Source organism: Anolis carolinensis, chromosome 3 (genome assembly GCF_035594765.1).
Source record: "Anolis carolinensis isolate JA03-04 chromosome 3, rAnoCar3.1.pri, whole genome shotgun sequence".
Classification (NCBI taxonomy): domain Eukaryota; kingdom Metazoa; phylum Chordata; class Lepidosauria; order Squamata; family Dactyloidae; genus Anolis; species Anolis carolinensis.
Window position 1 is genome coordinate 231,731,238 of NC_085843.1, and position 17,166 is coordinate 231,748,403.

General features: G+C 41.7%; 1 protein-coding gene across 5 annotated transcripts in view; it reads left to right on the forward strand.

Annotated features, from left to right (window-relative positions):
* Window positions 1-17,166, forward strand: part of lzts2 (leucine zipper tumor suppressor 2) — a 93,402-nt gene that overhangs the window by 42,541 nt on the left and 33,695 nt on the right. For 4 of the 5 annotated variants that reach the window (XM_062976331.1, XM_062976332.1, XM_062976333.1 and 1 more), the window contains one exon: window positions 2,156-2,233. The gene's annotated coding sequence lies outside the window, so the exon portion shown is untranslated. Of the gene's footprint in view, window positions 1-2,155; window positions 2,234-8,975; window positions 9,095-17,166 lie in introns of those variants that run through there. The other variant, XM_003224231.4, reaches the window with a different exon arrangement.

Genomic DNA, 17,166 nt, shown 5'->3' on the forward strand with positions numbered 1-17,166 from the left:
GCCTTGAGTCCCTTTCGGGATTGAGAAGGGTGGGGTATAAATATGGCAAATAAATAAATATATCAAGCATTTCCAGCCTGTGGATCACTGTTGTTTTCCATATTTGTGGCCAGATTTTCGTTGAATTTAGATAGACACTGTTTCCATTGCCTTAAACAGCTGTATTGGTATGCCATCTGTTCCTAGTGATTTCTTTTCTCCCATGTGCTTTGAGGACAGCTTTTATTTCACTTTCTCAAATTGTGGATTCATCATCAAAAGATTCTCCCTTGAAGGAATCTGTCATCCTTTTGTCTTTTTTCATGTATTTCTTTTGAAGAATTGTATAAAAGGATTAGAAGAGATGAAAGTCCTTTTTGTACACATATTTATTACCTAATGGAATATGCAGAACTAATTATGTCAAGTGAACATAATGTATTTACAAGCATTACCATAACACCTCAATTTGGAATATGACTCAGGAGACCAGGATTTGAATCCCCACTCAACCATAGAAACTTATTGAGTGACGTTGGGCAAGTCACACACTCTCAGCCTCAGAGGAAGGCCAAGATGAACCCTCTCTGAAGAAATCTTGCCAAGAAAACCCTCTGACAGGTTTACCTTAGGATCGCCATGAGTTGGAAATGACTTGAAGGCACACGACAAGCCTTTCATTTATCTGCTGTGGCTTCTGTCATTATAATCAAGCTATTCCTCAATCCCAAATGTCCAGATATGGGCCTGTGCAAGAGGAATGCAGGTGTGCTTATGTGTCTTCATGTTGCCTGTTAAGTTATGGCAAACCCATGAATTTCAAAGCATTTTCTTAGGCAGGGAATACTCAGAGGTGGTTTTGCTAGTTACTTGCAATTGTAGCCTATAGCATCTGGCATTCATTGACATTCTTCCATCCATGAACTAAGAAGAACCAGCCCTACTTAGTTTCTAAAATCAGACAGGATCTGATATCTTTGGGGTATTTGTGTGTCCCTGAAATAATGGGGTGGACTGGATATCCACTTCTTTCTTCTTCCTTGAGATAATAGCTGTGGCCAAGACATTGTTTTGAAAGTATTTTGTTGGCTTAGTATCCCCTCTCCTCATGCATTTTGGTGAAACCCTTGGGCCGGCAGGACTCCTGACCAATTGGTTGGCGGTTCAAATCCAGGGAGTGGGGTGAGCTCCTGTCTGCCAGCTCCAGCTTCCCATGCAGGGGCACAAGAGAAGCCACCCACAGGATGGTAAAACATCCAGGCATCCCCTGGGCAAAGTCCTTGCGGACGGCCAATTCTCTCACACCAGAAATGACTTGCAGTTTCCCAAGTCGCCTCTGACACACACACACAAAATCAAAGTGCAGAGATAAAAATACTAATATTAATAACAATGTGCAGTAAGAATAACAATAACCTGAGAAGCACTTACTTTTGCAGCTAGCACTGGGGGTTGTTTTGCAGTAGGCCTGGAATTGAGTGGGGCTGCATCTAACTGTGTGTCTGGGCAAGTTTTTGTGAGCTGAACATTTCCCCCTTTTTAATATAGGTTTATGTTCAGGCAAATGGGTATGGTGCCCCCTACTGCTGACTGGTGGCATGTTTGTTCCCATCCCTTGAGTATTTTCTGGCTTCTGGGAAGCTCTGTTCTTCCTAGCAATGAATGTGAATGTAGTTCATTATGTGTTTGCCACATGCATTTCTAGCAATATGTTGTCAAAGGCTTTCATGACCAGGATCACAGGGTTGTTGTGTGTTTTCCAGACTGTATGGCCATGTTCCAGAAGTATTTTCTCCTGATGTTTCGCACACATCTATGTCAGGAATCCTCAGAAGTTGTGACTATATACCACAACCCCGGCTCTTCAGCTTAGAAATGGAGATGAGCACCAACATCCAGAGTCAGATGTGACTAGACTTAATGTCAGGAGAAAATCTTTGCCTTTACCTGTCCCATACATCCAGTGCATATTTACATATGAAGTGACTTCGAGCCATATTCGATTTATGGCAACCATTAGTCCAACTATGACTCTGGAGACCAGGGCTCGCTTCCTCGCTTAGCTATGGAAACCCATTGGGTGCTGATATTTGGCTTTTACAACAGTCTCCATTAAAAGAACAACAAACAACATCCTTTGTTTTACTCAACCATCATTTTCATCTCTATCTTGCAGGCAGTGACTTGTTGTGCAATATCTGAGGAGTGTGGACCATTCTAACTTGCCTGGAGTGAATGAGGAAGGGGTATTCTGGTAAGTAGAAACCTTTGCTCTCTCTGGTTTGGGAAGGGAAAAAAATCAAGGCAGTTTTTAAATCTGCTTCCACGAGAGAGTCACAGTAGTTTACTTAGTGTTTAGAGAAAGGATACTGTAGTATAGTGGCTTGAGCTCTGAATGTTCACGCTAGAGATTAGACTTCACATCCTTGCTCAGCCGTGGAAATCCATTGGGTAACGATGGGCACGTTATATACTTTCATTCTTAGAGGGGGCACAAGTAACTCCCCTCTGAAAAGATCTCACCAAGAAAAATAGGTGCACTTTGGGATCGCCATAAGTGACTTGGAGACACACAGAAAAAACAACAAAATATCATGGATTTGGCAGGGGAAGGCTTTGAGGTCATACAGGACATCTTCAGTGCTAGGTATTTGTTTATGTAACATCATAATACAGTGGAAAAGAGGGTAAATTTGGGGGTGAAGGATCCCAAAAGCTTGCAGTGGAGGAATACAAACCCTTAGGGACTGGTTTTTAGGCATCTCCGGACTCTGCAGGAGGGAAGGGCTGAACAACCTCTACTACTCCTAGTATCATGTTGGATTGAGTTACTAGTTCACTTCTTTTGATATGGGATAGCTTTCTGTTTCTGTGAATCTGTCTATAAAAAACATCTTCTGCTACAGAATGGGTGTTTTAGCACCATTCTGAAAGACTATGATTAGTTCTCCTAATAATAAGGAGCCCAGTGAAGCAGATCAACGTCATACCTTTGGTTGCCAGGACACTCGGTCCCTGTGGAGGAGCAAACTGAGCATGGCTATAATATGTTGTTGTTACTTCTCATCAAATCAACTTCAGCTTTTGGCAACTGCCTTCATGAGTTCTGATCATCAACTTGCTCAAGTCTTGCTCAGGGCCATGGTTTCCTTTCTTGAATTCATCAATTTTCTACTATCTTCTGAGCCCCTGGTGGCGAAGCAGGTTAAACCGCTGAGCTGCTGAACTTGCTGACCGAAAGGTCGGTGGCTTGAATCCAGGGAGCAGAGTGAGCTCCCGCTTCTAGTCCCAGCTTCTGTCAACCTAGCAGTTTGAAAACATGCAAATGTGAGTAGATCAATAGGTACAGCTCTGACGGGAAGGTAACGGCACTCCATTCAGTAATGCTGGCCACATGACCTTGGAGGTGTCTACAGACTTAGAAATGGAGATGTGCACCAATTCCCCAGAGTTGGACACAACTAGACTTAATGTCAGGGGAAAACCTTTACCTTTTACTATCTTTTATTTAACAAAAAACTATTATATTTTACAATGGAGCATGTTGCTTAATGGTATGTCCAAATTACAATAACCTCAGTTTGGCTTTTATTGAGAACTCAGGCCTGATGGATCCACTGATTTGTATTTTTGGAAATCTGTGCTATCTGTAGCACTCTTCTCCAACAAATGAGTTCATTATCCAGTTCTCTCATAGCTGTTTTCCCAAGTCTTAGCCTTCTTCGGATTTCTTTACTACCATCTCTTCTTCGATTAATTATGAAGTCAGTGTAATTATATGGATGTAATTAACATTCACAGGCAGTTTGGAGGCCGTAGGGGAGAATTAAACCTACCTATCACCAGGACATTCTCAGTGAAAAATCGTTTAGAAAGCAACCTTATCCATTCAGATAGAAGATTTTTGTGGAAGTGTGTTTTCTTGGGACTAGAGTCGGGAAGATTGAACCTTCCTTGTGGTCTTGATCTCAGTGATTGTTGGATTGAGTATCCCATTATTGGTTTACATTTTTAAAAGAAACATTCTTGTTAAATTGTTTTCATGCAAATGTGTGAGAACAGTGCATTACTTAGCTTGACCATTTGTTTGTAGATCAGGGCAGTAGAGTCCTTGCGAACTCGATGCAGACAACGTTTCTTTGAATTTCAGCCCCTTTTAACTGCTCAGGTAATGGCTGAAAACAGCAAAGAAAGGGTTTAAAGGTGAAATTCAAGGATGACAAATATCTAGGAGACAAATCATAGAAGAAACAATGGGATGAACTGGATACATCTAGCTCAGGAAGTAGAAAATAAAAACAACTTTCAAACGCTTAAGCCTATAGTAGAAAATTTTTCACCCATTTACCACATGACAGTCGAATTAGGAACATACGAAGAACTCCTTAGGTTCAACAGGGACAGATGCAAGATACTCCACTTAGGCAGAAAAAATGAAATGCAAAGATACAGAATGGGGGACGCCTGGCTTAACAGCAGTACGTGTGAAAAAGATTTTGGAGTCCTTGTGGACAACAAGTTAAACATGAGCCAACAATGAGATGCGGCAGCTAAAAAAGCCAATGGGATGTTAGTCTGCATAATAGGAGCATAGAGTCTAGATCCAGAGAAATCATGTTACCCTGCTATTCTGCCTTCCTCAGGCCACACCTGGAATAGTATGGCCAATTCTGGGCACTGCAGTTTAAGGGAAATGTTGACAAGATGGAATGTGTCCAGAGGAAGGTGACTAAAATGATCAAGCGTCTGGAGAACAAGCCCTATGAGGAGCAGCTTAAAGAGCTGGGCATGTTTATCCTGCAGAAGCGAAGGCTAAGAGGAGACATGATGCCATTTATAAATATGTAAGGGGAAGTCCTAGGGAGGAGGGAATAAGCTTGTTTTCTTCTGTCCTGAAGACTAGGATGTGGAACAAAGACTTCAAACTATAGGAAAGGAGATTCCACCTGAACATTTGGAAGAACTTCCTCACTGTGAGAGTTGTTCAGCAGTGAAACTCTCTGCCCTGGAGTGTGCGGGTTTGACTGAATGGCCCATGAGGTCTCTTCCAACTCTATGATTCTATGATTCTAACTTGGTAATTATAGGAGTTGGTTGAGAAATTAAACACTTTGCCTTGAAGAGGTTCAAACAGGGTAAACATCAATAATGAATTGCTTTATGTATACTATCAAACAATACCCTATACTTATTTTATAAACAGATTTAAATATAGACTTGTCTAAACTAATGCACTCCATAATATATCTACGTACACTCATTCACTATGGTAAAGTATTTAAAATTACGGTAGCTCTTAGCATGCTCTGGAGATAGATAGAGGTATCTCAGGGCAAAAGGCCCTTCATCAGGATCGGATGTTGTAAAATATTTCAAAGAGGCACTTCAAATATGAATTTGATCTGAAGTTTCCTCAACTGGCAGGTGAGGAAAAGAAAATTAAAATCCCATAGAAAATATTTAAATCACTATTGCCATCTAGTGGCTGAAGGAAAAGGCGATTGCCTGGGGAATTTAAAAAAACAATCACAGGTTCCCTTTTGATTGAGGTTTGAAAGGATTTAGTAAAAACTGAGGGTGGGGCTATTGTGGATGGTCTGGTAGAGGCCAACCTGTACTCTTCTTAGTGCTGCCTATTTTATTATCATCCTCATTGGGCAGATTGATTACAACTGACAGCATGATATCAGCCCGCATATTGTATGCAAGCATCTTCCTGGATTGCAGGCGTACAAAATGAGATCAAGAAAAGGCTGTAGAAGAGAGACATATCTACCTGCAGAAACAGATGCCTGGAATGGCTGAAGCAGAGTAGTTGGAAAGACCATGTATGGCCAGACCTTCACCCATCTGAAGCTATAAAGAGTAGGTCTAAAGAGGTGGGAAGGAAAACCCCATGTCAGACAAAAAGAAGCAATGTAGCAGCTTAGGGCTGAAGAACAATGGCACATTTGATCGTGGAAAATATTGTCTAGATGAGGTGAGCTGAGCCACATTTTTTTAAATTCTGAGCACAGGTTTCTGAGAGAGGTGCGTGAAATGTGCCTTCCTTTCTCTACCCATCTCTATTTATATGGCTAAGGCCATTTAATGACAAATAATTTCCAGAATTCTCTAGCCATCATGGGTAGTGTAGCTACGTTTGCTGTGGGAAGCTGAGAGTTGGCAGTTCAAAGAGTAAAATTTCCCAGCTCTGCAAATTCCTTAATGCTACATTGACCATGAATGGGTGGCTGAGTCTGAGTCAAAAGATACTTTCTGTGATTTTGCTGAATGATTTGGTCAAAATTTGGTCCTTAGCTTTGTTTGCATAACAGTGGTTCTCTAATAATATATATATATAATTAGTCTATATTTAGGCTATATTTCAGAGAGACAAAACCGCTTATAATACCGTAATTCTTTGCTTAAGAAACGTCTATGAAATTCATGGGGTAACCATAAGTTGATGGGCAATTTGAAGGCACACACGTACACATCCATCTATCTGCTGTGATCAAAAAACAAGGGGATACGAGGTCTCCTGTTCTTCTTAATAGTTGCATAGAAGAAGACTTTGGTAAGCTGATTGCTCTTCCGGGGTCAGAAAAGCAGCAGTCACTGAAACAATATTTTCTGCAGTAGTATAAAAAGTAAAGGATACAGTTCTCCTTTACAGATGTATAACCTCTGGGTTAAAAAGACAACAGGGAAATGATATGCGAAGACATTTTACGGTTCAGAAGCAAGTGCAGTAAAGTTTGCGAAAGACCTTCCAAATCAATGAAAATGGTCAAAACAGCAAGAAGGGATTGTGGCAATAGCGGCAAAGTTATTACGTGATTCCCTTGACATTTTTTCCTCTCTCTCTCTCTCTCTCTCTCTGAACACACTCACTAGACTCTCAATTAACCGGAACTTGAGCAATCAGAACTCTCAAGCACCTGACAAAAATACTGCATTCACAAAGCTGTTTTTAAATACCGTAAAACTGTGCTAATAAATAATCTGTATTTATTTGCTTTTAATTACTGTATTCCAATAGTAATCTCAAGTCAATACATAGTTTATGGTATGGTATAGCATGCAGTATAATAGTAGTATAGTTGTAGAATGGGGTATAGTATTAGGTCTGTTTTAAATAGTAACTCTCAAGCCACCAGAAACTACATTTATCTATCATCTACCAAACCCCTTGGGCGCCCCTTAACTGAGTCTGCTGCTAATACTACTACTACTACTACTACTACTACTACTACTGCTGCTACTACTACTACCCACACATAGATATACAGGCAGTTCCAAAGTTACAAATATCTGACTTATAAATTACCCATAGATAGGAACAGGGGTAAGACAACAGGAAGTGAGAGAAATTCACCCCTTGGAAGGGAAATTCATTCCTGGAAGAGTTATCATAGAGGAAAGGTGTCTCCATCGAAGCTCTATCACCAACTCTTTTTCCACAACAAGCCAAATTGTTCAAAATCCAATTATCACAGCGACAGAAAGTGAGGTGAAATAATCTGAACAGTAGAGCCATGTAGAGCCCTGTTCTTGACCCACATGTTCTTCCGCAGTGAGGACATTGGTTTCCAAGTGGAAGGCGGTTCTAGTCAGGGTTGGCTTGATACAACTTTCTCTTGACACGTTTCTCTCTTAAGTCCTCCATTCGCGCCTCTTCGAATTCTGCAGTACTTCTGGTCACAGCTGACCTCCAGTTAGAACACTCAAGGGCCAGGGCTTGCCAGTTCTCGGTGTCTATGCCACAGTTTCTAAGTTTAGCTTTAAGCCCATCTTTAAATCTCTTTTCCTGTCCACCAACTTTATGTTTCCCATTCTTGAGTTGAGAGTATAGCAACTGCTTTGGGAGACGGTGATCCGGCACTTGGACACCATGGCCAGTCCAGAGGAGTTGATGGCATAGGAGCATCACTTCAATGCTGGTGGCCTTTGCTTCTTCCAGCATGCTGACATTTGTCTGTCTGTCTTCTCAAGAGATTTGCAGGATTTTTCATAGGCAACACTGATGGAATCTTTCCAGGAGTTGAGTGTGACGCCTGTAGACAGTCCACGTTTTGCAGGCATATCACAAACAAAGTTTTAAAACTTGGCATGGTATTAAATGTCCTTTGACCAGTACCTGGTCACTTGGGGTGCCTCTGGAGTTACTATAAGAAGGTCCTCCATTGTGCATGTGGTAGGACTCAGACTACGTTGTAGTAGGTGGTCTGTGATTTGCGCTTCTCTTTTTACTGGTTACAGGCCTGGATTGGGCTGTATCAATTGATGTGACTGGACTACAACCCCCAGCATCTTCTATCATTTCCCCAAACCCAGGTTTATTTTTGTTGGTTTATGATGGGTATGTATACCAAGTTTGGTCTAGATCCAGCGCATTTCATTGGAGGGGGGAGCAGGGCCATAGCCAGAACATGTTTTTGGGGGGGTTTTTGAAAATTTCGGGGGGGGGGGTGAACCCCCTAATCCCCCCCTCCCGCTACAGACCTGTCAATATCTGCTTGAGATAGTGCCTGGAGGGACTCTTTAATTTTCTTGCATCTCATAGACTTAGCATGGGGATTTGGTTAACCAGTTAAAATTCATGAGTAAACCAGGTGTTTTTTTTAACCTAAAAAATTTCGGTTAGGGGTTTGAACCCCTAACCCCCCCCCCCCCCCCCCACACGCGCTACAGGCCTGGGTGTGTGTGTGTGCAGCCTCTCATTCTCATGACTACATCCCGTCAATAATCCAAAACGGGACACTTCTGGTTGCGCAGATTCCAGCACTCAATGGGCACTCAGGTTAAAGCAGGAGTGTTGTGGTGCATTGGGCACAGTGAAGCGTTCCTAACTTGTGGCTGCAAAGAGGCGCCTTTGCTGGGGGAGAGGGCTTTGGGGGGGGCTGTCCCGGGCCGGCTTTTTTGTGCGCCTGGCCTGGCCTTGCAGGGGGAAAAGGAGGAGGGAAGGCGGGCCTGAGACTCCAGAGTCCCGGGGAGCCGAGAGGAGGAGGGAGACGAAGAAGAAGAGGAGGAGGAGGAGCCTGTTCAAACTTCTTCTCCAGGCGCTGGCGCTGTGCACTCGGCAGTCAGTAGACCGGGACCTGGGTCGGCACCATGGAGGCGGCTAAGCGAGGTGCGGGGCAAGGCGGGGGCGGGGGATCGGGGCCAGTTCTGGGGTCCTAAGGGGGCATCCGAGGTGCTTTAGACCCCTTCCTCCAACACTAGACCCCCTTCGGCCTCCTGGAGGCAACCTCCCTAGACTTTGCTTTTTCTTTTGCAAACCAGCTCCGTTTGGCGAGACGGGGCGGAGGCTGCATGTCCCTAAATGTGGGAACATTCCCGGTGGGGGTGGGGAGTGCGTCTGCACCGTAGAATTGGTGTAGTTTGGCACCACTTATGTGCCACAGTTTAAAGGCTGTGGGATTGGGAGATTTGTAGTTTGGTGAGGCAACAGCACTCCTTGGCAGGGAAGGCTGAAGTCCTTCTAAAACTGCAACCAGAATTCCATAGCATTGGGACATTGCAGTTCATGCATCCTTAGTAACTTTGCTCATCTGTTTCCTTTGGGAGGTTATTCATAATGCTGTCGATACTTGCTTGTCTCTTTTCTCTGGATGTTTTGACTATGTGTTGTGGAAGGCTTTCATGGCCGGAATTATTGGGTTGCTGTGATTTTTCCAGATTGTCTGGTCATGTTCCAGAAGCATTCTCTCCTGACGTTTCGCCCACATGTATGGCAGGCATCCTCAAAATGTTGTGAGCTCTGTTGGAAACTAGGCAGTTGGGGTTTATATATCCTGGGTGGGAGAAAGCACTCTTTTGTCTATTGGAGGCAAGTGTTAATATTGCAATTGGCTACTTTGATTAGCATTGAATAGCCTTGGCAGATTCTAAGCTTGGCTCCTTCCTGCCTGGGCTTTGTACATGTAGTTTATTACATTATTAGTTTATTACATGTCCTTATTACATTAAAAATGCAATTTCCCCTTTTTAATGCATATATTTTGTCAAATCAATTACAGTAGAGTCTCACTTATCCAAACCTCGCTTATCCAAGCTTCTGGATTATCCAAGCCATTTTTGTAGTCAATGTTTTCAATATATCATGATATTTTGGTGCTAAATTCGTAAATACAGTAATTACAACATAATATTATTGCGTATTGAACTACTTTTTCTGCCAAATTTGTTGTATAACATGATGTTTTGGTGCTTAATTTGTAAAATCATAACCTAATTTGATGTTTAATAGGCTTTTCCTTAATCCCTCCTTATTATCCAATATATTCGCTTATCCAAGCTTCTGCCGTCCCGTTTAGCTTGGATAAGTGAGACTCTACTGTATAAGGATTATATAAAATACCAAAAATGTCCATGTATCTACTATAGTAAAGGGAAGGGTGATGCTGTCACCAAACATTAGGTCCAATAGCCGTATCTTCTTCCAGTATTTATCTCACAATCTTCTCGTCTGTTCTTCCAGTTCCTCTTCATTCAAAGTTTATCTTCATTATTATTATAAAACACAGTTTTATATTCGTTTAAGTAGAATGCAATAACTTGTCGTGTCTGTTTGAGTTAGATGTGAATGTTGCAATTGGCTCCCTTGATTAGCATTGCATAGCTTTTCAGCTTCAAGGTCTGGCTACTTAATGCCTGGGGGAATCATAGAATTATACAGTTGGAAGAGAGCACATGGGCTATCCAGTTCCCTGTCAAGAAGCAGGAAAATCACATTCTAAGCACCCCAACAGATGGCCATCCAGTCTCTGCTGATCCTTTGTTGGGAGGTGTTAGCTGGCCCTGATTGAGTCATGTCTGGAATTCTTCTGTTTTCTGAGTAGTATTCTTTATTTATTTTCCTGATTTTAGCGTTTTGTTTTTTTTTTAAATACTGGTAGCCAAATTTTGTTCTTTCTCCCACCCTGGATATTTCACAGTTATATAAACTCTACTTGACTAGTTTCCAACAGATCTCACAACCTCTGAGGATGTCTGCCATAGATGCAGGCGAAACGTCAGGAAAGAATGCTTCTGGAACATGGCCATACTGCCCAGGAAACACACAGCAAACCTGTGTTAACTATATTGATAAATACATTGGCATTGCAATGTTAGAAATTTGGGGGCTGGAAAAAAAATCATTGGGGGACAGAAGCTTCATCCCCTCTGCCCCATAGCTACACCCCTAGGCTAGGTTTTGTGGGAGTTGTAGTCCAAAAAAAGTAGCTTGCGTAGACAGAGCTATGTGAGCATTTGGTTGCCTGTCTGGTGCCTTTTTTCCATCACTGTAGAAAGAAGGGTTTTGTTTGCCTTGTGTTCTCTCAAGAGATGTGTCAACAACATTTGTCCAGGAGGTCAGCAAAAATTTGGGGGCCCTGTAGTGTTGTAGCTTGCTTTCCAGGGAGCAGTTTGGGAAGGAGTGCATGTGCATGACACATAAAAAAGTAAAGTGAATGAGTTGTTAGTCCACTTTGTGCAGAAGAGGAAAGGGGGAGCTCTGGGGGAGGCAGTTGAAAAAGTTTTGTGAAGTTCCCACTGATGTGAAGAGGTGGCAAAAACAACTGCATTGAACTATGATGGCTTAAAAAGCTTGTTGTAGGATTTATAGCTTAGGGCCCTTCCACACAGCTCTATTTCGCAGAATATCAAAGCAGAAAATCCCACAATATCTTTCAACTGGGTTATCTGATGATGTGGGATTTTCTGCCTTGATATTCTGGGATATAGGGCTGTCTGGAAGGGCACTTAGGCCCATGTGATGGAGGCAACAAAGGACCCTTTCACACAGCTGAGTAAAATCCCACATTTCTGCTTTGAACTGGAATATATGGCAGTATGGGCTCAGATAACCCAGTTCAAAGCAGATATTGTGGGATTTTCTGCCTTGATATTCCGGGATATAGGGCTGTGTTGAAGGGGCCAAAGAGGTTACATTTTTGTGCAGTGATGGACAGACCAAATATTGCAAACTTGCTTTTTTATATCATTACTTTCCTTTTTATAGGCCTAATTCACTTGACCCTCTTTCTCTGTTTTGTTTTGATCACTATACTAAGAGTGTCTTAGGGCCCTTCCACACAGCCATATGATCCAGAATATCATGGCGAAAAATCCTACAATATCTGCTTTGAACTGGGTTATCTGAGTCCACACTGCCATATATTCCAGTTCAAAGCAGAAATGTGGGATTCAGCAGTGTGTAAAAGGCCCTATTGGTTTGGATATGGGATTATATAATCTTCTGCAACCCAGTTTATTTATTTTTATTGTATCAGAAGCGAACTGAGGGTACAGTTGTAATGTACAGTAGAGTCTCGTTTATCCAAACTTCTGGATTATCCAAGCCATTTTTGTAGTCAATGTTTTCAATATATCATGATATTTTGGTGCTAAATTCGTAAATACAGTAATTACAACATAACATTACTGTGTATTGAACTACTTTTTCTGTCAAATTTGTTGTATAACATGATGTTTTGGTGCTTAATTTGTAAAATCATAACCTAATTTGATGTTTAATAGGCTTTTCCTTAATCCCTCTTTATTATCCAAGATATTCGCTTATCCAAGGTTCTGCTGGCCCATTTAGCTTGGATAAGTGAGAGACTACTGTATTTAAAAACACATACAAAGTTAAAAACTTGGCATTATACTAAATGTCTTTTGACCAGTAGCTGGCCACTTGGAGTGCCTCTGGTGTTGCTATAAGAAGGTCTTCCATTGTGCATGTTGCAATCTCCTTCAGATATTTTGGCCTGCCACTTCGAGCAGCTCTGGGCAAAGAATCAGGAATTATGAGAAATGTAGTTTTAAATGCCAGGAAGGCACCAGGTTGGGAAGATCTGGGAGATTGACTGTTTTGGACTAAGCTGAAAGACAGTTGGCCATAAATGTCTTCTAGGTCAGAGCTTTCCAAACTGTGCCATGACATATTAGTGTGTTGTCTGTAATGTGTAGGTAGGTATGTCACGCAACCATAATGCGATACGACAAATATCTGGGAAAATGCATGTTATTATCTCACAAATCATATATTTTAAAAATATAAATGAAAATTTTTAATGAGATATGTTGTGTCACCACACATTTTGTTATTACAATATATGCATGTATCTCAGTCTCTTATAAGGGGTTGGTTTAAGCTTTGGTTCGCTAGTAAAACTGAATTACTGTGTTGTGAAATGATGCATGTCTACAAAGTATGTCATCAACATGAAATGTTTGGAAAGCTCTGTTTAGGGCCTTCTTAGGAGGGGAAATTAAACCAGGACAGAAGGATCACATCTTATTGTCTCGCTTCAATTTGCCTTGGTCTATGTACGGAATCTTGTGCCTTTCACAATTTTGTCTGAACCCTTAGAATTGTTTGATAGAAGCTGTTCCATGATGGGCAGCTTTGCTGAGCTTTGGGAAATGCTACTTTTGGATTATAACTCCCAGCATCCCCAGGGCAACATGCCTTTCTGGGAACTGTAATCCTCCAAAGTACATTTTCTGATTTGCAGACCAACTTGCTAGCGTTTGGAATGTGTTTGTGAATCACTGTTTCCTTCTTTAAGAAGGAAGCTGCAGCCCATTAAATCTTTGAGACCCTTTGAAAGCTTCCTGCTGCTGGCAGCTTGGCCTTGCAGGGGTTGGGGGAGAGAAGGGAAACAGCACCAATGTGCAGCTCCTTCCTGGGGCGATCTACGCTGGTCAGCTGAGGACAGAGAGGGTGAAAGTATCTCAGAGCTAGGAAGCTTCTCCAGTGCTTGAACTGCCAGGGTTGGGATGTAAGGAATCATTCGTGATTGGTGCATCCGTGCATGCAAAGAGCAAAGCAGTTCTTTTTTTCCTTGGGTACACACTCTGTCAGCAGGGATGAGAGGAGCAGAGGGACTGTGAGGGTCTGCCTGCGTTGCTCCTATTCTTTGTTCCCCGGCTTTCTTTGACTGGACAGGCTTGATGGCTTCAGCAGATGCCTCCTCCCTCCCACACATTCGGTGCTTTGAAGTGAAACTGTTGGGGGAAGGGGGGCATAAGCCCTATCCCACTCTCTTCCCTTTCCCTACAATGTCTTGTTCACCCAGCAGCATTGTTGTGCAGGGCTTAAGATTGATGCTAAGAAGTGGAGGCAGAATGTTCCTTCCCCCTTTGCTGGCTTTGCTCAATTGACCATATGCAAGCAGCACATTTGTTTCCAAAGCATCCTTGAAAAAAATAAGCCGATAGATGCTGTGACTAATGGGGGATATTTGGGTTCAGTGTTGGAAATACACATATAGCCCTGATGCTATCAGAGCTGGTAACCCCAGTTGATAGAAAGCTTTCTTTCTTTGATTTCCTGGTAGAAGGACTGCTAATACAGAAAACAGTGGTTTTTGTCTGTGACTTTAGCTTCATCTCAGCCTAGTGGCTTCCAATCTACCTGCTTATGTTGCCTCTGGAATGCCTCTTATAGAACCATAAAATTGGAAGAAACCATAAGGGCCATTCAATCCAATCCCATTCTGCTATGTAGGAACACACAATCAAAGCATTACTGACAGATGATCATCCAGCCTCTGTTTAAAAATCTCCAGAGAAGAAAGACTCCACCAGACTCTGAGGCAGCATATTTTACTGTGAACAGTTCTAAGCATCAGGACTTTCTTCCTAATGTTTAGGTGGGATCCCTTTTCATACAATTTGAGTAACAGGGATTCCACCCAAACCAGTGGTTCCCAACCTTTTTTGAACAGGAACCACTTTGCTCAGAGACTGCTTTCCAACATTAGTACCAAAAGGGCTACGAATCAGTTTTTGGTAAACTTCAGATTTGGTTTATTTATTTGGGGTGCTAAGTCAGAAAATTGCAGTTGAGAGATCACATCATCTCTAGTTTCTGATACAGAACATATGCCATCCTGTAGTCACCATCTGCTCACCCACAGAAAACCATATTTAATCATCTAGAGCTGATGTGGTCTATCCAATGCAATTTTCTGAATCAGCACCCCAAGTAACCACAGAAACAGGCCTAAAAACGAAGACACCAAGGCACCCCACTTCCAGGTGCCAAATGGAAGGGGGAGGGAGGAGGAGGGAAGGAGGGAGGAGGAGAAGCAGCAGTCAGGAGGCTTGTTGTCATGCCTTTCGTGGGTAGTCAGTTTCTCCCCTTCTGACATCCCCATTGACTCGTGAGGCCAGTCACTCTAGTTGCAACGGTGTAGTAACAGTGAGGCCGCAGACCATATTTTAGTTCTTGGGGACCACTGACCCAAATATGAAAATCTTGACTGGTTGCATGCTTTCTGTTACAGAAGAAACCTACGTGGATGCTAATGGTAATTAAACTTGTAAATATATCCCTTCTTGAAAGTTGAATTGTTGACCCAGGGTTGTATGCCTCTAGTTAATTTCACGTGCAGAAATCTGGTTTTGGGGAATATAAATATTCAGGCTCATATCCAGGGGCATGGAGTTGAGTATATAGGGGACTGAATTATGGAATAGTAAGTTCTAGCATGGGAAGTCACTAGAAAAGAAAATCATGCTTAGTAAACTACAAGGCGGTAGGAAGAGAGGAAGACCACATTCAAGAGGGATAAACTCAACCAAGGAATCTGTGGTTTGGAGAAGGATGATAAGGCAACTTGGAGGTCTCTCAGTCAGTGTTGATTTGATGGCAGGTAACAAAAAAAACTTCTAAAACACCAAAGTTCTTGGTTCATATGTTTTCATCAGGGGGTGTTGGGAACAACCCTCAGTACTTCACCTGTAGTATGGGTTTAAACTGATCTTATCCTGTTTAGAATTATTACTATGATGTTAGAAAAGAAGAAAGTCAAGCTTCTGAAGTTCTGTATATGAGCTCCGTATACAGAACTTCACTTTCATGTCATTAGTTTGTCAGCATCTTCCAACTAGTAGGGATTAGGGCTTTTGTTCAACTGGATTTGTATATTATAATCAGTTCATTGATCAGTCCATCTTTTGACTGCTGTTTAAGCCTGTATGATAGTGAGTAGGTTTGGGCTGCCTTAAGCAAATTAAAAATCCACCCGCATGTCTTACATATGCTGAGCAGTGTTGATAAGCATTTTAAATGATCAAGAGATGAAAAGGATACTGTTTTCTCAATTTTTATAGTGACTTCCTTCTCTTTGACAATATTATCTGCATTACAAACATCACTTGGCAATTGGACTAGTCCTTTGGATTAATGATAATGGCAAATTCTTTCAGTAGCAGCAAGGCCTTCCCCTTCTCCCAAAAGTGTAAATATCTCTCAAGATATTTGCAAAGCTGTGATAGATATCCTTGGAACACAGGCACACTTCCGTTAACAAAACCTCTGACTAAAAACTATTTTTTCCAAGGTTTTTTTTTGTGATTCTTAACTTTTACTCCTTCTCTGTTAAGCCAGGCATATTTTAGAAGCATTGGCATTTGAAAGATGGTGAAGGAGGACTGTAGAAATAAAGTTTGGTGTCAGGTTGGAGCAGTAGTAAAGAATGCAATAATCAAACTGTTAGCTTTACTTTATCTTATTGTGTGTGCCTCCCTTACAACAGGCAAAATAAATAGCTGTCTTCAGAATCCCTCATCAGCGTGCATGAACAACATAAAAGAGGGGAAAGGCAGAAACAGATAAGCTTATCCCACTACCCTGTTTCCCCTAAAATAAGACATCCTCAGAAAGTAAGATCTAGTAGAGGTTTTGCTGAATTGCTAAATATAAGGCCTCCCCCGAAAGTAAGACGTAGCAAAGTTTTTGTTTGGAAGCATGCCTGCCAAACAGAACACCAGAGCATGCAGGATCAGTAAATGTACCTACCATAGAGTGTTGTACATGGAAATAATGGTAGTAAGAAGAAATTTTTGATAGGATTCACAGTTTGTCTGGTTATGCTGGTTTGTAATGACAACTACTGTACAGTATATAATAAATGTTCATTTTTTTGTTCAACAATAAATGTGAATTCTTTTTCATGGAAAAATAAGACATCTCCTGAAAATAAGACCTAGAGCATGTTTGGGAGCAAAAATTAATATAAGACACTGTCTTATTTTCGGGGAAACACGGCAGCTACACCTCACCATATTAAAAAAAAAAGATCTAAGTTTGGCTGCTAAAATGGAAAATATATCCTGATGAAAGAAATAAGTCATCCCTTCAAATGGTCTTCTTTTTATTTTGTTTTCTTTAACAATTCCAAACCGGTTGTTTCTCTTTATATG